This window comes from Podarcis tiliguerta (assembly GCF_965153285.1).
Source record: "Podarcis tiliguerta genome assembly, chromosome: 8".
Classification (NCBI taxonomy): Eukaryota; Metazoa; Chordata; class Lepidosauria; order Squamata; family Lacertidae; genus Podarcis; species Podarcis tiliguerta.
Genome location: NC_139541.1, coordinates 38,839,243 through 38,861,581, shown reverse-complemented (window position 1 = coordinate 38,861,581; position 22,339 = coordinate 38,839,243). Strand labels below are relative to the sequence as shown.

General features: G+C 51.1%; 1 protein-coding gene across 7 annotated transcripts in view; it reads right to left on the bottom strand.

Moving 5' to 3' along the window:
- The window catches only part of CBFA2T3 (CBFA2/RUNX1 partner transcriptional co-repressor 3), a 79,750-nt gene extending 58,040 nt beyond the window's left edge, over positions 1-21,710 (bottom strand). For 5 of the 7 annotated variants that reach the window (XM_083456475.1, XM_083456478.1, XM_083456477.1 and 2 more), the window contains exon 1: positions 20,194-21,484. The gene's annotated coding sequence lies outside the window, so the exon portion shown is untranslated. Of the gene's footprint in view, positions 1-20,193 lie in introns of all 7 variants that reach the window. The other 2 variants (XM_083456482.1, XM_083456480.1) reach the window with 2 other exon arrangements.
- Positions 21,711-22,339: the final 629 nt, after the last annotated feature.

The window sequence follows — 22,339 nt, the reverse complement described above, 5'->3', positions numbered from 1 at the left end:
TCCCACAAGAGGTTGTGATGGCTTTAAAAGAGGGTGAGACGAGTTCATGGAGGGTAAGGCTATCAATGGCTGCTAGCCACAATGGCTGTGCTGCACCTCCCCTGTTGGAGGCAGGAGGGCTCCAAATGCCTGTTGCTGGGGCTCACAATGGGAGAGAGCATGGTTACCCACAGATGCTGCTTGTGGGCTGCCTGATAGGGGCATCTGGTTGGCCACTAAGAGAACAGGATGCTGGGCTAGATTTTGTCCTGGACCGGCAGGATTCTTCATCTGGTCTTATAGTGCAGCTATGTACTATGCCAAAAGGGAGCAGCTTAGTTCCAAAGGTTTATTGAGATCATTATGACTAAATGGCAGAAAGTACTCACACTACCAGCTGCGCCCAGGAGGTGCAGGTTCAGCCCTACTAGCATGGCATTAACCCCCCGTTGGAGTTCTGTCATCAGGTCTAACAAGATTGGGAGACCAGGGTTAAAACTGCCCATGGGCTGTGAAGCTCGCTGACTCTCAACCTAACCAACCTCACAGAGCTGCTGTGGGGACTAAATGAGGAGTGGCAGAACCTAGTAAACCACCTTGAGTGACTTGGGAGGAAAAGGTGGGATACAAATGCATTAGGGACATGAGCAAAAGAAATAGAATATGGTGAAGTTTGAGATTTTGAAATGTGAAGTCATTTGGCAGCTAGACTTTGGAGGCACTGAAAAGCTTACATGTTTCCCTGTAATAAAATGCAAACAAAATATGATTCATAAAACAAGAAAGAACAGCAAGGGAACAACAAGTGTTAGCTCTGAACAGCTGCAGTTAGGATGCCCTGAAATTCAAGAAACCGTTAAGAACATGAAACCCAAACTTCCTTCTTTTCAACTCTCTTTTATCAGGATTTGGCCCTATGAGGATCAAGCTAAACTTTTCCCCATTGACTGTCTTTTGGCATTGGTCCCTAGGGAAATGGCACATTGCAGTCTTTGCCAACCTGGTGCCCTCCAGATGTTTTGGACTACAACTCCCACCAGCCCTTGCTAGCACAGCATACCAAGTTGGCAAAGACTGCAATCTTAAAGCATTCAAAAACAAAGCATCTCAGCAGTCTCTTCAGCAAGTGCCAAATTAACCCACATGAATTTTCCACCCTGGAGAGCCAAAAGCTCCAGTAAACCACTAGCAAGTAAAGGTTACTTGCCTGGATGCCACACCTGGATGTCTGCTGGGTAGCGAGGAAATGTACATTCTCCTCAACCCGCTAAGAGGTGCTGCAAGTTGTGTGAATAATACGGCTCCATTTCTAGTGGAGACATCTTCTTGCGCACGGTGCGAGTGACACTGTGGACTGACAGACGTATCTTGGGTAGAGGCCCCTTCTGCACCACCATCTTGTCAACTGTTACTAGGAAACGGGAGGACCAGGCAGCTGGGCCATTTCCTGTCAGAACAGGTGGGAAGCTGAGCCCTTAATGATCTCCTCACTAGACAAAGGAGCTGGCTACCCAGCCAACACCACCACTGTTTACCAGCTGTCTTGTGCTCAGGGAACGCGAACATCCTCCCTGACCACCAAGAGTAAACAGAGCAACACGATCTGGCCTGGCCCATGGGTGCAGCTGCAGGGAACCAGAGCAAGCCCCAACACGCTGGCTGGATCTGAGGTGGGACAATGCACCTGCTTCCATGAGAGACACAGGGATGTGGCTCAGGGGTAGAGCATCTGCCTTGCATGCAGAAGGTCCCAGGTTCAATCCCAGACATCTCCAGGTAGGGCTAGAAGAGAACTAGGTCTTAAAACTTGGAGAGCCACTGCAAGTCAGTGTGGATAATACTTAGCTCAATGGATGCAGTACAAAGCAGTTTCCTATGTTCCTAAAATGAAGTGATGGAAAACTTAGGAAAGTGCATCTAAACACAGATGCAGGTGGAATTCACAATTAAACACCAGCTTTTGTTTTTTTAAAAAGAAAGGTGCTGTGAGTCCTCATGGATCCAGAGAAAAGAACTGAAAATGGAAGCTATGTATTCCCTAATCTGCTTCTCCTAACATTTTGAGAGTGTTTTCTCCTAAGATCATAGATCCTGGAAGTGATCTCAAAGGCCTGCCGGTGCAAGAGACCCACTACAACATCATCCCTGTTAGTGTAGGTCACCCAGCTTCTGCTTAAAAACGTATAACAAAGGTAAACCCACCGTCTTCAGAAGCAGTCTCTTCACTGTCAAACTGTTTGTGATGTTGCAAAGTTCTCCTTAACTGCTTTGTCTCAGTCAGGAGTAGGGGAGCCGGGGACCTTCCAGATGTTGTTGGACTCTAACTCCCATCAGCCCCAGCCAGCATGGCTAATGGTCTGTGACAATGGGATTTGTAGTCCAGCAATGTCTTCACGGCCCACATATTCCCTCAGCCTTCATCTAAATCTCTGTTCTTCTAGTTTGAACCCATGGGTTCAGGTTCTACCCTCTGCAGGATCAGAAAAGACATTTGCTGCAACACCGATGTGCCCTTCCCCTAGCTGTGCTTAGAACTAAGACAAAGGAAGAGACGAGGAAGAGGCTTGGTGGCTGGGGGTAGCTGGAGAACAGCCATAGGTCTGGAACACAATATGTCACTGTGCAGGGAGGGTGGGGTATCATCCTGGGAGGAGCCCCAGGTGCCATTATTTGCTTCCCATAAATTATCCATCAGTGGTGAAATGTCTGCTTTCTATATGCCTCCCTATAAGGCAAGGGTGCAGCTTTGATCCCCATAACGGAGAGCTACGTATTCCTGCATTGCAGGGGGTTGGACTAGATGATCCTCAGGGTCCCTTCCAACTCAATGATTCTATGATCAAATGCTCATTTTATTATTAATTAGTTAATTAAATTATTTATTATTTAAATTTGTATACCCCGTTTATCCATAGAACTTTTAGCTCACAACTTGGACCAATATACCTTTCCCTCCCCCTTGCTGGAAACACTGAAGATTTATCTATATTTACCCCACCATCCCTCCAAGTGACACATATGGATCTCACACTCGCTCCATTTTATTCTCACAAGAACCCTGTGAGGTAGGCAGGGTGAGAGTGGCTGTGACTGTCCCACAGTTACCCGGTGAAGTTCACAGCACTGAGCTTTGAACCAGGGCCTCCTTGGTCTTAGTCCACTGCTCTAACCCAGCTTCCATCAGACTTCAAACCATCGGGTGGGTATAGGATGAGGCTCTGACACCACCACCACATTACCTTCGTAACAAAGGCTGGCGGTTGCTCACCCAGGAAGGCCCCCCTGTCTCCATGGGCACTGCATTGGTGACCTGTGAACTACGGGCTAAATATGGGAGCAGTTTTTTTGCATGCAGCGCCTGCACTCTCCTGCAGAGCTAATGCAGACCCTCTTCCTCCACTCAATTGTCATGAGAGCCCAAGCTGCTGCCACGGAATCTGTGCTTGCTCAACTCCTTCCTCCTACCCACAGGCAAGGTTCTGTTCCTGAGCCATATGCTGGGAATTAAGTGAGACACAATTTCCCCCTCAACATGGAAGCGGGGGGGGGGGGGGATCTGAAAACAAAATGAAGCAGCAGAGTGCAAGGCTCTATCCCCTTGCTCTGACCTGGCCTCCCCACATTAGCAGAGGAGCCGAGGATTCATTTCAGGGTGGTGATGATGAGCCCCAGTGACTTGTGGGGGCAGCTCTGGTTAGGCAGATGCAGTGATATGGAAGGGAGCCAGGGGCAAATTGAGGTGGGGGTGGATCATAGATCTGTTTAAGCCCCAGAAAGAAACCAAAGCAAATTAGAGCGGTGTGTAGTGATGGATGAATCTGTCACTTTTAGGTTCCCTCATTTTCCCCTATCTTAAATTCAGCTCTCCACATTTCAGCAGCAACTTGTGATTTTTTTTAAAAACTCATGAAAACTCATCGGCATCTTTAGTACGAAATTCTCACTTTTTTTGCATGCAGTGTAGCAAAATTTTTGCAAGCCATTTCCCCTAGTGAAATGCATTTGTATGTCATTTTCACTAATGTGTGCATGTTTGTCCACACTGCTTAGCTAGAGAGCTGCATCACAGAAATATGGGGGTGGGGGTTTAGTTGTGTTTTGGTTCGTTTATTGATTTGAGGAGTGCAAATTAGGCTGTTCCTCACTACAATGCAAACAAAATTGAATTTCTTCCCCATCCCTAGGGGTGTGTCTGGGCAGAAGCAATGAAGGCTGGTTGCTTCTCGCTTCCTCTGTGATTCCTGCCTGCTTCTTTCTGTCAGCCTCTTCCCTGTGCTTAGAGCCGCCTTCCCCAGCCAGTGCCCTCTGGCTATTTTGGATGACAACTCCCAACAGACCCAGCCAGCATGGCCATGTTGCCTGAGGCAGATGGGAACTGTACTTCAAAACAGCCAGAGGCCACCAGGCTAAGGAAGGGCGGCTTAGAGCTGGATTCTTCAACTTTGCCTTCCCCCACCCGGATGTTGTTGGACTACAACTTCTATCACCCTTGACCATTGGCTAAGCTGGCTGGGAATGATGGGAACTGGAGTCTAACTATGTCTGGGGACTCAAGAGTGAAGAACTCCTTGCCTCTGTTCATCCTGCTTGCCCCCCTCTTTATCTTCCAAGCCCATCAATAAACTCTTCCTCAAATTAGGAAAGCTTCTAATACTCTTCTTCCCCAATGTCTACCACTATTATTATTAGTTACAAGTAGGTAGCCGTGTTGGTCTGCCGTAGTCGAAACAAAATAAAAAAACTAAGTTTGTTATTGGTATGAGCTTTCGTGTGCATGGTATCTGAAGAAGCACATGAAAGCTCATACCAGTAACAAACTTAGTTGATCTCTAAGGTGCTACTGGAAGGAATTTTTTTATTTTGTTTCGACTATTATTATTATTATTCAATCACCTATATTATTATTAATTAATTTATATATTGCTCATATCCAAAATAACTCCTGAGCAGTTGACAACTATAAAATCAAAACATAATTAGAGGATTGTAGAATTGGGACCCCCCCCCAAAATAAAATTCAACCTGCTGAAGGTGGGATACGATTGATCCGTTGGATGCTGAGCATTCCCCTCCCCCTCTACCTGTCCGCCTCACCTGTGACTGTCTGGTGCAGCACCTGAAAAGTCTCCAGAGGAGGGGATGCTGTGGTTCCTGCATTGCGTACACAGCATCTGACCCACCAGTGGAAGTGCACCAAGACATTAGTAGTAGATGCCATGTCCTGGGCAGAGGGAGAAGGAGCTCCTGGTGACCCTGGCAAAGGGGTGGTTCCCCAAATCACATCTGCCAAGGTGAGGTGCATTTCCTTCCTTCCTTTATAACATTTGTGCCCCAACCTCTCCATCAGAACTGATCCTCAAGGAGGCTTGCTAAACTTGAGAACGATCTACTGAAAAAGCACAATAGAAACAAACCCATTGAGAACAGCCTAGAACCCACCAAATAAAACTGTGTTCAGTTGCCACCTAAAAGCCAAGAGACATTGGGGAGGGGAGAGAGATGGCGCTGAATGGATGTATAAAACTATGCCTAGTGTGGAGAAAATGCATAGGGAAAAAAACCACATTTTCTCCTTCTCAGAACAATAGAAAGCTGAATGTTGGAATATTGGGATAGATGAAAGAAAGGACTTCTTCATGCAGCACATAGTTAAATTGTGGCATTTGCTGCCACATTGGCCACTAATTGGATGGGTTTACAAGAGAATTAGTCAAATTCATGGAAGATAAGGCTACTGAGGGCTACTAGTTACAATGGCTGTGTTGTGCTCTTGCACTCAGATTCTGCTGGTGGGTTCCCAATAGGGGCATCTGGTTGGCCACTGTGAGAACAGGATGCTGGACTATATGAACCTTTGGGCTGAACCAACAAGGCTTTTCTTTAGGGGTATTTCTGCAGAGAGGATTCCTCAACTGGGGAGCCACCACAAAGGAAGCCCTGTTCCAATCTCCTAGGCTCTGAAAATGAAGCAGGCCCACTTATGACCACATCATAGGAGTTGGACAGGATCTGGTCAGAATCAGTACAGGATCAGTACAGAATCTGTAACTACCTTGACGGGTAGCTTGCCCAGCTGCGCTTATATACTTCCAGTGAAAAAGAGCCCACCATATCCTGAGGCAGAATGTTCCACCATTCCAGAAGTTTCTCCTAATGCAAGAGTGACCCAAGACAACTTACTACCACCAAAGCAGGACACCCACACCGCTGAGTGCTTTATCTCATGCACTGAAACCAACTGGACTGGTTGTTAGATTTTACTTCAGCACTGGTGAGAGGACAGCACCCTTAGGGACTAAAGGCCATAACACAGTAGCCCACACAGCTCTTGTTTTCCAACACCTCCCTGTCATTGCACACGGACACCCAGCATCTGTTGCCTGAAGCTCCAGCTCCATCATGCCAGCTCCATCTTCTCCATGACAGCCCTTAAGATATTTGGAGACTGCTTTCATGTCTCTCCCATTCCCCCACCCCCTTAAGCTTCTCTTCTCCAGGCTAACCACCCCCAGCTTTTTCACCCTTGGCTCATCCAGCCCTCACCATCCTAATCACCCTCCTCTCGGTCAAAGTCCTTCCTCAAATGACCTGGATACGGCACTCCAGATGTGTCCTGACTAGTGCAGAACAGAGCAGAGCTATTACTTCCCATGGGCTAAATGGAGGGTTTGCATGAGAGAAGGCAAACCTGAGACAAACACAGGGGTGGAGGAATTTGTTAACAGGTGCTTGATTCTTCCCTTGAGTCATCCCTGCAAATGCCCTTCTCACTGCTGGGCTTACCTCTGTTCTAACAGCACAGCTGGGGATCATGAATGGGGGACCCACAAGTAGTTGAGCAGGGGAGAGTAAATAAACCAACAACTTTTGCCTGCTGATTCCCCTCTGCAAATGCCTCTGCAATTGTACCACCTCCTTAGTAGGGGCAGGGCTGGTGAAACTTTTTGATCTCAGAAAGCAGTTCCACTATGTGCTGAAAACCAGGAATTTCACCTCTGTCATGACCTTTGCAAGGCACTTTTCACTCTCAGCCTATGCCCTGCATGGGGGGTGGGGTTGTAATAGCACCCTACCTTACAGAACTGTTGTTAAGATTACTGAGATAATGTAAAAGGGGAAGCATTTTGCACACCAGAAAGACTCAACAAAAATGCTTGGTATTTAAGGAAACAGTGGCTGGTGCAACAGAAAACATTAATCTCTTTCCCCACACAGTGGAGTGTTCCAAAGTGACTTCCAGCATAAAATACATTTAAACCCTGCAATAAATAAAAATAAAACACATGACTCATCCATGAATATTTATAAAAGGACAAATCCTACCCAACCTGGCGCCAAAACAAACCAAACACACACACACACACACATACACACACACCCCTTCTATATTATTGGTCAAAGGCCGGGGCAAACAGAAATTATTTAGCCTGATGTCTAAAAGAAGAGGACTATGGTGTCAGGCAGGTTTCCCTGGGGAAAGCCTTCTGTCAACTGGGAGTCCTCAATGAAGGACTGTTTCTGTGTTGCCACCCTCTCTACTTCCCTTGAAGGGGGCAGACAGGCGGACAGAGAAGGGCCCCTGTGACAAATGCAGCATCTAGGTTGGTTCATATGGGGAGAGGCAACCCTGAAGGTACTGTATTGGAATCCTGAGCTGCCTATGGCTTTATAGGTCAGGGAAAGGTTCTCTAGGTCTAGACACTTGCCTCACTACAGCATTTGTGGAATATTATCTTCAGGATGGAACAATACATTTCTCTACAGCCCAGAGTGTATCTGTTACAGCTTCAGTTTGCAATTTCTCTTTGAAAGCACACACACTTCTAGTGAGTTGAGAAGGCTACATAGAATATTGCAACCATTATTGCAAATGTTATTTTGCATTAAGGTACCTTAATGCTTAGGGTGTCTGTCCAATTGCTGTATGTGAGAGGGGACTTTATCTCCATGTCAGAATGGCTAATGATGATCTCAAACATTTTATCCTCTTCCAGTAGAATGCAGCTTGGCTCACTTATCTGAGTGATCTGGATTGTCTGCTCAACCGAAAAACCCCAACAGTAGCCAAGCCTAAGTTCTTGCTGCTAGTAACTACTGGTGTTCACCTTCACCATTCCTACCCTTGTTTTCCTTTCTCTGCGTTCCCTTTCTTCTACTATCCTACCCACTGTGAAATTGTAAACTCCCGGAGGCAGAGACCTGCCCTATGGAACTCTGTTAATGTACATTAGGAAGAACTATGGAACTCTGTTAATGTACATTAGGAAGAACTTCCTGACAGTAAGAGCTGTTCGACATTGAAGGCACTACATTTTCATGCAGTGAAAACTTGTCATCTTCTTCCTTCCCGCCCCTTCTGATTGTGGCACGCTAGCTAAGGCAGGTGACATGGCAGTGCAATAAGTGAAGATCATTTTTGGTGATGGAATCCATCTATGGAACTTTCACCCTGGGAAGTTTTCCCAGGAACCTGTTATCTTACCTTCCTAATATGAAGGAAACCATTTTTCATTTCCCCAGGCTTTTTAAACCAAGTTGAGCTTTGAAGTTGTTCCTTTTTGTGCTGCTTTTTTTCTGCTGTTCTAAGCTGCCTTCCTACAGCCACTTACAGGGAATCAACCCTGCTGAACTCAGTAGGACTTCTGGCTAGACATGCCTAGAATTGCACTGTTAAATCTTGTTCTTTTATTGCTTTTAAAAATATTTTGCTGCTGAACCTTGTTTAAGCAGCCTTGGAAAAGTGTAGTTGAAGTGCAGGACAGATGTTTATTCATTTTTGATAATAGCAATAGCAATATGGATTGCCATATGATCGAGAACTTCCCCAATAACTAGCAGCAGCACAGGAAAGGAAAAGACGAGGGCAGTGATCAGATCCTTGTCAGGAGAAGACAAAACAAATTGAAATAATGTGTGCTATTTGTAAAGCGCTCTAAGCCTGAGTGTATCTCTCACTTTAGAAACTGTGACTGCAACCCCGACCTTGTCTACTCAGAAGAAAGTCCCACTGGATTCAATGGGTAAGTAAGGTTAGGATTACAGTTAAGTCAGTTTCCAGGGGATGAAAGTGACTCTCTGTCCACAGACCCAGGGCAGAAAACAGCACTATGAACAGGTGGAGGAATTTGTGGAGAGCCAGCTGTTGGGCTGGCAGGGAGATGATCCAGGCAGCTGAGCCAGAACTTCAAGCTGGGATGACCCAGGACCATGAATTAAATACTTCTGAAGACAACTCTGCACACAGCTGGGCATCTTGGCTCCTTATTCAAATTAGGCCCATCTGCCCAGGACTCTCCCAGGAGCTCACGTAGGAAGCTGCAATATACCGAATCAGAACATCAGCCTCTCCAACTCCGGCTTGTCTACAGGGGCCTTCTAGGGTTTCAGGCAGGGCTGGGTCTCTCCAAGCCCTGCCTGGAAATGTTGGCCCATGGGACCTTATGCATGCAAAGCTGATGCCTAGCTCCTGAGCCGCAGTCCTTCTTCAAAGTTAAGTTTATGCAGTTGTTGCTTCAGCCTGATGTGGATCTCGGAGAATAACAGGGACACTGTTAATGGTCTCCCACAGAGCACACACTTTTGAAAAAGAAACAAGCTGAAATTCTGACCCCTTCCAAAACAACGGGGAAGGGGGGGGGCTTTCTCTAATTGAGCCTGCGAAACGTGCGCAGAGACAGCCCGCCCCTGCCCTCAACAGCTGCATTTCATTCATTTCCCAGCCCAGCGGCAACCCAGAGAGAGCCAAAAGTTATAAATAGCCATTATGTCATTGGGAAAAAAGAGAAAACTCTCAACCCCCACCCCCCACCCCCCAGAAAGCAGGGCTCTGTGCAACAACACAGGATCTTCGCTAGGTCCCCCAGCAGTTCAGTATTTGCTTTGATATTGCAACAGCCACACCCAGTATCAATCCTTATCATCGCAAGTGGAAAGAAGGAGGATGGAGGCCTGTTTCCTTTGGGTGGACTTTGAAACATGGGGTAGGGGAGAGGGATGAATGGGGGGGGGAGAGAACCTGACAGACCATGTGACCAGATGCCTAGTTCTGATTGGTTTCAGAGATGCAGGTCCTTTAGTGCATCCTTGGAATGCAATGTTAAGCACTTTCTGCAACCTATAGATTCCTGTTCTTCCCATTGCCGCCACACACCGCTGTGTAATTCTGAGGCTTAGTTCATCCCCTCAACAAGACTTTTGAAGATTTTGTGTTAAGCGTAGTGTCTCAGAGATTATGGCTAACAGCTTCAAAGCTAACAAATTTATCACAGCAGAAACTTGTGGGCTAGAGTCCATTTCACCCAGTTCTGAATTGGTACGCATCCACATACTATTTGCAACGGAAAGGCAGGCCTATGACACTGGGGTCAGCCAAAGTGTTATGGGCCTGCTTGGCATGAACCAGTACAAGACACCTTTCTGCACAGCCCACAGCACTTGCTGCTTATCCTCCAGCACTCAACAGAGGGGAACAGGATGCTTATTTTTATGGTGAGGGATGAAAGGATATGAGAGCAGAGCACAGGAATGGAGAACCTTAGACTTGGGGGCCAAATGTGGCTGCCTTTCCATCTTGCCCTCAGAACTCTCTCTAGGCCACAGCCTCCCCAACCCTGCTTCACACCTTCCTTGAGTGTTTTTGCCTGGCTGGAATGCATCCTTGAACACAGAACATGCTTCTTGCTTTCCTGCAGAGGGGTGAGTGAGTATAGAAACAAGCAGAGGTAACATTGTCATTCATTGCTCCACCCACTTTACCTCCGGCCCCTCCCACCACTTACGAGTGACCCATGGAAGGTTACCAAGAAAGGTATGTGGCCCTCAAGCTGAAAAGATTTCCTCTCCTCGGCATAGCCCAACCACCACCTGTTCCTACCCACTGCTGCAGTGCACAGCCATCCTGGGATGCCCCCTTCAGCAAGTCCAATGCATGTGCCTTTCCCAGAGTTCTAGTAGGTTGTCTCTCAAGATGCATTTTCATCATCATGCAGAACAGCACACACTTTTGAGTGAAGATTTCCCCTGTTTGCACACTCTGTGGTCATGCATCTCAGTTCTAGGCGGTTCATAACTGTTATGTACTGAGTTGAATAGGATCCAAACTGCAGCAGTCTGATTGGTCCTAGAACAATAGGATCCAAATCGCAGCAGTCTGATTGGTCCTAGAACAATAGGATTCAGAATGCATCAGTCTGATTGGTCCTAGAACAATGCAGCAGTCTGATTGGTTGGCAGGAACCACCCAATCATGCTCCAGATATAAGTGAATCCACAACCTGATTGGCTTACAGTAGAATTCCAGAATTAGCCAATCATGTGCAGCCCATTGTGTAAATAATGTATATAAAGCAGATACTTTGAGGGGACTTTCATTCATTCCTCCTTACCACTATGAGCTGAATAAAGAGCATGAAATCACCTTGCGACTCTGAGTATATTTCACTGGCGACGAAGGTGGGATCCCGCTGAGCTGACTGCCACACACCGCACCGCAGCACCGCCATCTGCCGCACCGCTGCCTCGCACCGTGTATCCAGGCTTCAGCTCCGGGACACAAGGAACTCAGAATGGCAACCAACAGCAGCTTCTCGCCGTTCAACCCAGCATCTGGAGACTGGGAAGCGTACGCCTCCCGTTTCACCTTCCTCCTAGAAGCCAAAGGGGTCACCAATGAAGAAGACGCCAAGAAGAGGGCAATATTCTTCAGCGTCTGCGGAGAGGAGACGTTTGAAATCGCCCGGGCTCTCCTTGCGCCTGAAGACGTCGCTACAGTTCCATACAAAACAATAATGGAACAGCTGAAGGGGCACTTTTCGCCACAGCCCTCAGTGGTGGCTCGTCGAAATGCCTTCTACGCAAAGCGGCAAGCCCCTGGGGAAACCATAACTGGGTTTGTGACCTCTCTCCGCCAAGCCGCCCGGTTCTGCAACTTCTCAGAGCTGGAGAACATGCTTCGTGACCGCCTCGTCGGTGGCCTGAAGGATGAGAAGCTGCAACGACGCCTCTACGCCAAGAAGCTCCTAACGTTCCAGGTCGCTCTGGAGGAGGCCCTGGCGACGGAAGCTGCTGAGAGGTCGACGCAAGAGGCACGGCCGAGCCAGCCGTCCCAACTGAGGGTCCACCACGAAGACCTCACCGACGACTCAGGATCCAACAGGGAGGAGGTGCACCGAGTACAGCAGCGCACTCAAGCAGCCCACATACCACAGCAGCCTCGACGAGAAGGAGGGAACTGCGCAAGCTGCGGGGAAAGTCACGAGAGGAGGACCTGCCGTTTCCGCAACGCAGAGTGCAGGCAGTGCAGAAAATCAGGACACATCGCCCAGGTGTGTCGGGCTCGGCCCACCCAACGCCAGGCATCAGATGACCAATCCAAGAGCCCCAGGTCCCGGGGCCCAACGCACCAAGGCAACTCAACGGAGCTCACGGACTTCCAGGTATACCAGTTGCCCCACCCCAACGTAGAGAAAATTTATGTAGAAGTACAGATAGAGGGGGCCCCATGCCGCATGGAGCTTGACACGGGTTCAAATCTATCCATAATCTCGGCAAGGACCTTAAGGAAACTGTGTCCTACTGGGGGTCCCAAACTCAGGCCGGCCCCATTCACCCTCCGGGACTTCCAGAAACGTAAGGTCCCCACAATGGGGGTGGGGACCTTCAGGGTGCAATACCGAGGGCAGACACGGCAACTGGACTTGCTTGTGGTCAAGGGCCCCTACATTAGCTTACTGGGATTGGCATGGTTTGGACCACTGGGGCTAGCCGTCACCGGGGTGAACAACACTAGCTTACAAATGGACGTGGACGCCATATGCAAGGAATTTCCGGGGGTTTTTGATGGGAAATTGGGACAGTATACGGGCCCCCCCATTGCTCTACAGCTTGACCCCGCAGTACGACCAGTCAGGCTCAAGGCCCGCCGGGTCCCGTTCGCCCTGAAACCCCGTATAGACGAGGAATTGGATCGGCTTGTGGAGCAAGGAGTGCTGGAGCCGGTGCCTAATGCCCCCTGGGAAACCCCAATCGTCACACCCGTCAAGCCTAATGGTTCGGTCCGCATCTGCGCAGACTACAAATGTACCATAAACAAGGCCCTCACGGCCCATGCATACCCAGTGCCAGTGGTCAGCCATGTCCTTGCCACCCTGGCTGGGTCGAAAATTTTTGGCAAGCTGGACTTGGCCCAAGCATATCAACAGCTACCAGTAGATGAGGCCACAGCAGAGGCACAGACGATTGTGACGCACAGAGGAGCATTCAGGGTAAAGCGGCTGCAATTCGGCGTCAGCGTGGCACCAGGCATATTCCAGAACCTAATGGACTCTCTTCTTAAAGGAATTCCTGGCGTCACCCCCTTCTTCGATGATGTGTTGATTGCCGGGCCCACACCAGAGGAGTTTGAGGACCGCCTCCGCACCGTTCTGCACCGTTTCCAGACGGCGGGTCTCAAGGTGAAGCGGGAAAAATGTCTACTAGGAGTGCCTCAGGTGGACTTTCTGGGATTTATGGTGGACGCAGAAGGGGTCCACCCGACTGGGGACAAGGTACGGGCCATTTGTGATGCCCCAGCGCCCAAGAACAAGACTGAACTTCAGGCCTTCTTGGGACTATTGAACTTTTACCATTCCTTCCTTCCCCACAAAGCGGCGGTAGCAGAGCCCCTACACAGACTTCTGGACAAGCGAGCCCCTTGGGTGTGGGGCCAGCGCCAGGAGGCTGCATTCCAGGCAGTCAAGGACTTGCTTGTCTCAAACTCGGTCTTGGCACACTTCGACGAGAGGCTGCCGGTGGTGCTAGCATGCGACGCCTCACCCTATGGCATTGGCGCTGTCCTGGGACACCAACTCCCGGATGGAAGAGAGGTACCAGTAGCATACTTTTCCCAGACACTCAGCGCAACCGAACGGAACTACTCACAAATAGACAAGGAGGGGCTGGCAATCGTGAAGGGAGTAAAAAAATTCCATGATTTCTTGTACGGGCGGCCCTTCACCGTGGTGACTGACCACAAGCCGTTGCTTGGCTTGTTTGCCCCCGAAAAGCAGACCCCCCAAGTGCTGTCTCCTCGCGTCCTCAGGTGGTCAATTTTCCTTGCCAGCTACCAGTATGCACTGATTCACCGACCTGGGAAGGCGATGGGCCATGCGGACGCCCTCAGCAGGCTACCACTACCAGAAACAGGCCCCGACCCAGCACCTGCACAAGAGGTTATGAGCCTCGAGCTGCTTCCCGACCGCCCCATTCAGGCACAAGAAGTTGCACACCATTCCAAGAAAGACAGAGTCATCTCCCGGGTCCTGGACTGGGTGTGGAGGGGATGGCCCAGCAACAGCCCTGGGCCAGAATTCGCTGGCTACACAACCCGCAAACATGAACTGTCGGCCCACAAGGGGTGCCTGTTATGGGGAAGCAGGGTCGTTGTTCCCCAGCCCCTCCGCAAAAGGGTCCTCACAGCCCTACACGAGACACACCCAGGGGTAGTAAGAATGAAGGCCCTGGCCAGGAGTTATGTGTGGTGGCCGGGGATCGACGGAGAGATAGAGGCCTGGGTCAAACATTGCCAGGCCTGCCAAGAATCCCGCCCAGATCCCCCAAGGGCCCCAGTCCAGTCCTGGGAGTCCGCCCGAGCACCATGGTCACGCCTGCATGTGGACTTCGCTGGCCCCTTTCAGGGGAAAACATTCTTCATAGTGGTGGACTCCTACACCAAATGGCTGGAAGTCGCACTGGTACCGTCCACTTCTACATCCGCAGCCATCCGGGTACTACGCAGGCTGTTTGCAACTCACGGGCTCCCTGACACTCTCGTCTCAGACAACGGGACTGCATTCACGTCAGGAGAATTCCAAACCTTCACAGCGCAGAACGCCATCCGCCACATCCGTTCGGCGCCATTCCACCCTGCCACCAATGGCCAAGCAGAACGCATGGTGCGGACCACCAAGGACACCCTTCGCCGCATGACGCAAGGGGATTGGGAGTACCGCCTTGCCACATTCCTCCTAGCACAGCACAGCACCCCCAGCTCAACGACTGGCCGGAGCCCCGCTGAACTACTAATGGGTCGGCGCCTTGCAATCAGATTGGACCGCCTTCACCCCGATAGAGCTCAGGATGAGGTAGTGGTGGGGGAAGGCAGGAACCCCCGGACCTTCGAGGCCCAGGACCCAGTGTACGCAAAGAATTTTGGGGCAGGCCCAGCATGGGTACCCGCCACAGTCACCAGGGTCACTGGCCCCGTGTCATACGAGGTGCTAACGGATGGGGGGCAATGCTGGCGCCGCCACTGTGACCAGATACGGCGACGATTCCCGGGAGAAAACCAGGAGGAGGAAAGGTCAGAGGAGTCCCAAGGGAACAGAGCGGCAGTGAGGCCCATAGAGCAGGAGGGGCCAGCAGGAGAGGCAGAATCAGTAAATACAGAGAGGACCCGCGAGGCCGAAAGGACACCGGAACCAGAACCACGACTGAGCGAGCCGGTTGCGCCAGACCAAACAGGCCCATCACAGCCAGCATCCTTGGAACACGAGCCAGAACCTGAACCCCGGACCAGGGAACACCACAGGCCGCAACGCACACGTAGGCCGCCGGCGTACCTCGAGGACTATGAATGTGACCTCCCGGGCAGGACTGGAACTTAGAGGGGAGGGGTGTTATGTACTGAGTTGAATAGGATCCAAACTGCAGCAGTCTGATTGGTCCTAGAACAATAGGATCCAAATCGCAGCAGTCTGATTGGTCCTAGAACAATAGGATTCAGAATGCATCAGTCTGATTGGTCCTAGAACAATGCAGCAGTCTGATTGGTTGGCAGGAACCACCCAATCATGCTCCAGATATAAGTGAATCCACAACCTGATTGGCTTACAGTAGAATTCCAGAATTAGCCAATCATGTGCAGCCCATTGTGTAAATAATGTATATAAAGCAGATACTTTGAGGGGACTTTCATTCATTCCTCCTTACCACTATGAGCTGAATAAAGAGCATGAAATCACCTTGCGACTCTGAGTATATTTCAATAACTATGCTTGACCTGCTTGCCAGCTGCCAGGCACCACAGAATCCTTTAACACATGTAACTCCATGCACACAAAACGACCATTGATGTGGCTTTTCCCAGGGAATGAAGAGAAAAGCCACACACCCCAAATACTCCTAAAACACATACCCTCCAACTTTTCTCTGATGAAAATAGGGACGTCCCATTCCATAATTATCATTTTACTATTTATACCCCACACATCTGACTGGGATGCCCCAACCACTCTGTGCAGCTTCCAACATATATAAATACATAATAAAACATTAAACATTTAGAAAACTTCCCTACAAAGGATTGCCTTCAGATGGCTTAGGGGGTTGGATAACTCCATATCTTCCAACATTTCTCCAGCGAAAATAGGGACATCCTACCATACTCTGCAACATTTCTCCAATGAAAATAGGGACATTCTGGGATCAAATCAGAAACTGTGATGGCTTCTCTAAATCAGGGATGTCCCTGGAAAATAGGGACACTTGGAGGGTCTGAAAACAACAAATCCTTGTATTGTACAGTAATTCCATCCAAACCTGTAAAATTTAAGGAATTTCTGTACCCAGCCCAACCTAGCCCAGCAATGGAAAGCACAGCCCTTGACTTACCTTCCAAAGTCTCCTCTTCTCCATCTGGCACACTGCCATTGCTAGAAGGTCTTTATGCTCAGGAAACAGGGAGGATCTCTCCTTCCTGTTTCCTTGAGTGCTAAGACCTTCTAGGAATGGCATTGCCATTGCACCAGAGGGAGAAGAGGCACCTTTGTCAGTAAGGCATAAGGGTGAGAGGAAAAGGTGCCTGATTTTGGAGAGGGCTGGTAGGCCACTGGAACTGGCTTCATGAGCTTGATGCAGCCCACATGCTGACTGCCCTTGATTTAAGCTTCCCACATTTTCTTCCCAGTCTTAGCTGCTGCCACCCAGCTTAGCCAAGAATGCTGCCGCTTGACTCATTTGCAGAGTGTGGTTGCTGAGTAAAAAAAAAGTCTATCTTCTCAGCTAATTAACATATGAGCCATTTTTGAGCAAGGAATTGAAAAGCAATCCATGTTGCCCCTGTGTTCTCATGGAAGCTGCATCACAGTGAATAATGTCCTTTACCCACTTGGAGGGTAATCAGCTCTCATTCCCAGTGCTCTTCTGGGAGCACCGCAGCTTGCAATATATAGCCATCATATATTTGGAATGCCAAGATTCAGCCCACGTTGGCAAAACTGACACGGTGATGCTCGGCTCCCCAGGAAAGTTAGTAGTGCTACTCAAAAAAATAAGTGTTGTTTGTTTGTTTGTTTTTCCCACATTTCCCATTGAAATAAATGGGATAAATTCACCATGGTTGACTTAACCTTCTCCAGATTGAGGTCTGTGAATATCTCAAATAGGGTTAGGAGGGTGCAGTCTGCTCATTATAACTGACACTTCCCAGCAAGAGAGCTTTGCCTCCTTACCCATCTGGAACTGGTCCAAATCCCTCCAGTTCATTCCTACAGGAGTTGCATGGGAGAGTGTCCCAGAGATGGCGGGTCCCCCTGGGTTTTCCACGACCCTTGAATAGAAAGGCAGCGTTTTGCTTAGAGTGCTTGTGGGTTTGTGGGGTGGTAGATGAAATCTACTCCCTTTGTTCTTTAGAAGGGCAAAAATATCTGGAACTGGAGATTTGGAAAAAACAAAAGAAAAACACCAACCCCAGCCTCACAAACAGATGTGTAGCTAATTTACCGAGACTGCAAAGGATTTAATCTAGAGTGGTTCATGACACAGATGCAGAGTCCAGATTTGTAGCTTGCAACCTAAGTTGTTTTGCTGGGCTCACAACTCCTTTGTCCCAGAATTTATTTTCAGTTACAAGGCTGAGCCCAGGGATGGGGGTAGCCACAACAAAGAAGACAATACCTCTGAGCATGTGCAAAGTGAAAAACCCCTTTCCCAGTGGAGCAATCACAGCCAGCTCACTCATATGGGATTATGGGGTTGTGAAATTTCATTTCTAAATAGTATTGAGCTTGACAGTGGTGAATGAAGGGAGGGACTCCCTTCCAGCCCACTTCCTTAAGCACATTGATTTATTAATTCTGCCAAGTCATAATCATGGAGGTTCATTTGTTCACATTCTGCAGTCCTGCCCCATGGACAACCCCCTTCCTATTCACACACACTTTGCGCCTAATTTCTAATATGGAAAGAATTGGGATTTTAAGACTCTCTGGAAGTCACATTTTCTGGGCTGGAAGTTCTGCGCCCTACACTGGGCCTGGGAGTTACTTAGGCCTTGCCCGTTATGAGGATGCAAACTCTCTGCATACGCTCAGGGACATGTCTTTGATTTATGTTCATGGGCTCAAGGTCTGAAGCTGCGAGCAAGTCTGGCAATGCGGAAGAAACAAATCAGGTGCAAATTGGGGTCTGTTAGATATCTTCCCAGGCCTGGCAGTGTGTGCATGTGTTTTTTTAAAAAACCAAACAAGACAAAACCCTAGCGCATGGATGATTACTCAGCCAGGATACTTATACGAAGTATGCAACAAACATTTCCTAAAAATTACACTGTCTGGACTCAACTTAGATAAGAAGCTCCTCAGGCAACTTGTAACCAGGCGGGTGGGAAAAGTGAGGCAAGAGTTGTTCGTCTTCCTTGCACAGGGTTCACACAAAACAATGTCCGAGTGGCTTTGGTGGCCCATGCTAATTAGTGGCTCATTTGGGTTTCCTGCTGTTCTGCCCGATGGTTCTCAGCAAGACTCCCTAAAAACCACATCAGAGGTTCTATGAAAACTGCACCCCACAATTTCAAAGCTGCTCACCCCTGGCTCGTCCACCTCCAGCTTTCCTTTCCCTACAGAAGGTTTGAGTTGCCAAATCGCACAAGTTAATGCCATCCAACTAGTGCAAGAGGAAAGAGGCACCAGGCAGGTCTGGGTCAGGCTCCTTCCACTCACCCTTCCAACCATGCCAATTAATGTCCCCAAGAAACTCTATCTGCCTTCCCCCACCAAACACACACGCACATTCTGCGCTTGGACATTTCCTCTAAGGAATTAACTATCCAGCTAAATTGAAGAGGATGGTGATGTCTGCGGAGCACTTAACACAAGGGATCAAACAAAGGTGTCCTTAGACGGGGCAGAAGGGAGCTTCCTGCAACGGGACCGGAACCCCCTTCTTCGGAACACTTAAACCTCTCTCCGTCTGGGTGGAAAGAAAGGGGTCTTTGGGGTTCCTCTTGCAAGGCGACGGAGTTGCAGAGCGGTCAAGTATCGGGTGCTTCCAAGGACCCTCGACGGGGTCCATACCAGCCTCTCGCCTTGGCTGCGCTGAAGCGGCTGTCACTTGGGAAGCCGCCGGGTCTATAGCAGAGCGAGCGAGGACCACAAAAGTAAGACATGGTCTTTTCTTCAGAAAACAGCCCCAGCAGCAACAACAGCAATTTTGGGGGTACCTCGAGAGACAAGGTACAGGAACCACCACCAGGTCAGGGGGCACCAGGCGCGCGCGGCTTCCCAAGCCCAGTCAGGCTGTTCTGCCGCCCCGTGTCCACGCAGCCCCTTCCCCACAGTGCATTCAGGAGACCCCATAGCCAACCCTCGGGGAAATCGTTGTGGAGTATTTGGCGAACCTCCCCAAGCGTAGCGCAGGGCGGTTCAGGGGGCGCACATCTGGCCACATCTCTCTCTCTCTCTCTCTCTCATATCTCTCCCCCCGCTCCACCCTTCGCCTTTGTTTGGAAGTGGTAGGATAACGGGTGGTGGATCCAGCCCGGTTTTGTTTTTGTCTTTTGCTGGTTTGCGCCCCTCTTGCCCGGTTGAGATCCAGACAGAGGAGGAGCGCAGTGGACCTCTTCATCTTTTGGGACAGTTCAAACAAACCACCGCTACAAGCATGCCCGGGGAGTGCGAGGCGGGGGGAACACAGCTGGGAAACCCAGAGGCCAAGGGATGCCCGTCTCCCTCTCCTCCAACCGCAAAAACTTCACCAAAAGGTCAAAATAACAAAGGCAAGAGAAAGAGAAGACGCGAGTGCGTGCTGGGGGGGGGGGGTCCCCTCTGGACGACATTTCTTCGGATCAGGCAACTTAACCGACCTCCCACCCGCAAATCGCTCTGTTCCCTCCACTTCCCATCGCATCCCTACAGCCGGAAGGCTAGTAAGCTCTGTAAAAGAGAACGGAGCGGAACTTACAGTCCTGAGGTCGGTGGCGAGGTGAGGTGAGGTAATAGTCCCAGGAGAAGTCGAGGAAGGTGGCCAGGCGTCGGACAGTTCCCGGAGAACCCAAAAAAAGGGATGGGGAGAAAGAAAGACGGGGAAAAGAGAGGGAGGGGAACCAGTTAATCCAAACGGGGTTCCCGGGCCCCCAAGAGGCTCATCGACTGGGGCGAGGGGGCGCCCTGAGCAGGTGCGATCCGAGTCCTGGCGATGCCCGATGCGCCCCTCGACGTCCCAGCGGCGCGCCTTGCCTAGCGGTCCCTTCCGCCCGCCTGCCTTGGGAGAGGAGCTGTCCGTCTCTTTTCCAGAGCCCCTCCAAGCGTGGCTCGCGACCCAGAAGCGGCGTCGGAGGAAAGCGGGCGTCGGCGCTTGGCTAGCGCGCCTACTCTCCGGCTCTTTGGTAAATGGCGCTCCCCACGCCGGGCGCCGGGCTCTCCGCTCACCGGCTGCTGCTGTCGCTGCGGCCGCCGCCCTCCGCTTGCCCGGGCAGAAGCCTGGCTGCCGTTGGACGTGGCCTCATTCTCGCTGCCCCTTCAGGCCTGGCGCTGGGTCGAGGCCATGGGGTGAAGCCAGCCGCGCGGGTCCCAGGTGGGGCAGTGCGCAGCGAGGGATCAGCTGGGTCCCTTCCTCGACGGCGGGCGAGTGGCCAGGCGCTGCTCCCTCGCCGGCTTCGTCGCCTTTTCCCTCCTCCTCTTCCCTGAGCTGCCTTCCAGCTACTGCAGCCGCCTCCGCCTCCTCCGCTCGCCCCTTCGGTGTGCCATCTGGCGAGGGACACCCCGCCCCCCCAATGCCCTCTCTGCCGCTCGGCTCTCGCTCGCCGCCGTCCAACAACGCAGCTCGGCGCCTCTCTCTCCTTCCCGAGGGCTCCGCCACCTCCCGGGCAGGGAATCCTCGGAGCGCCGTCCGCCCCCTCGCAGGAGGGCGAGCCGCGAGGGTGGCTCAGCTGGGCACGAGGGCGGCGGGCGCTCGCCTAGCAGAGCGCGTCGCGGGGAACCGCTCGCTCTCCGCCTAAGGCTCCCGGTCTCCCTCAAAGCCTGGCCAGCGGCTCCGGGCTTCTCTTGCGCGGCGGCGGCAGCGGCGGCGCTCGGGCTCCCCGGGACATGGCAGGCGGCTCTGCCTTGGCAGTTCGGGCGGCTTCTCGGCTCCAGCAAGCCGGGCAGGCGGCGGGCGGGCTCCTGGGAGAGGCGGCGGCGGCGGCCCCCCAGCCCGCCTTCCTGCCTCCGCTCGCTGCTGCTGCTGCTCCCGCTCTGATGGAGCCCAGCCCTGCCGGACGCGCCGCGTTGGATGCAGCGCCTGGCAGCGGCGGCGCCTTGCACGCTGCTGCTGCTGCGGCGACGGGCTTCGCGCGGCTCCCGGCAGGGGGCGCTCCACCCCTACTGCTGCTGCAGCAAGTCCAGCCCGGCAGCAGCCTGGCCAGGAGGCGCGATCCGACGCCGGCTTCTCCCACCGACTCCGGCTCCTTCCCAGCCTCCTTCTTCTCTGCGCGCTGGATGGAATCGCGCCTCCGCCACTTTGCCTTCCCGGGCTTCGCTGAGAAGGAGGCTGCCCTTTACTTGCCTTCCCGCGCAGCTCCAGCGCCTGCCTACTCGGGAGTAAGTGCCGCCGGCATCTCAAGAGGCTTCCTCCTTCCGAAGCAGGGATCCAGGAACTGTGTTCCCTCGTGGAAATCACTAGGTCAACTTTATGCCCGGTTCCCTCCCAACATTATAAAAAAACCCTCCTAAGTAGAGCTGCCCAGGTCCATTAGGGTTCTGAGAGATCATAAGGCCCACCAAAGGGTCACTGGAGGGGAGCAGCCTGCTCCATTCTGACGCCCTCCAGATGTTTAGGACCAGAAGTCCTATAGGCAGGATAACTGTCAAAACAGGCCATAGGCCAAAACAACTGTCTGCTGCTGAAGGCTGGTGGGAGTGCAGAAGCTGACTGGACCAGCAGTGGAAGCAACACATCATCCACTGTGAAGGCTGAACCCATTACTTTATGGGGTGCATGACAGGTTGTGTGACATTCACAGCACTGATCTCCAAAAATGGGGAATGCCTCAGGGGCCATATCTGTGCCTTCCACCTGAGGCTGTTGCTTCACTCTGTGTGGGTCATCTCTGTGTGGGACTGAGGAAAGA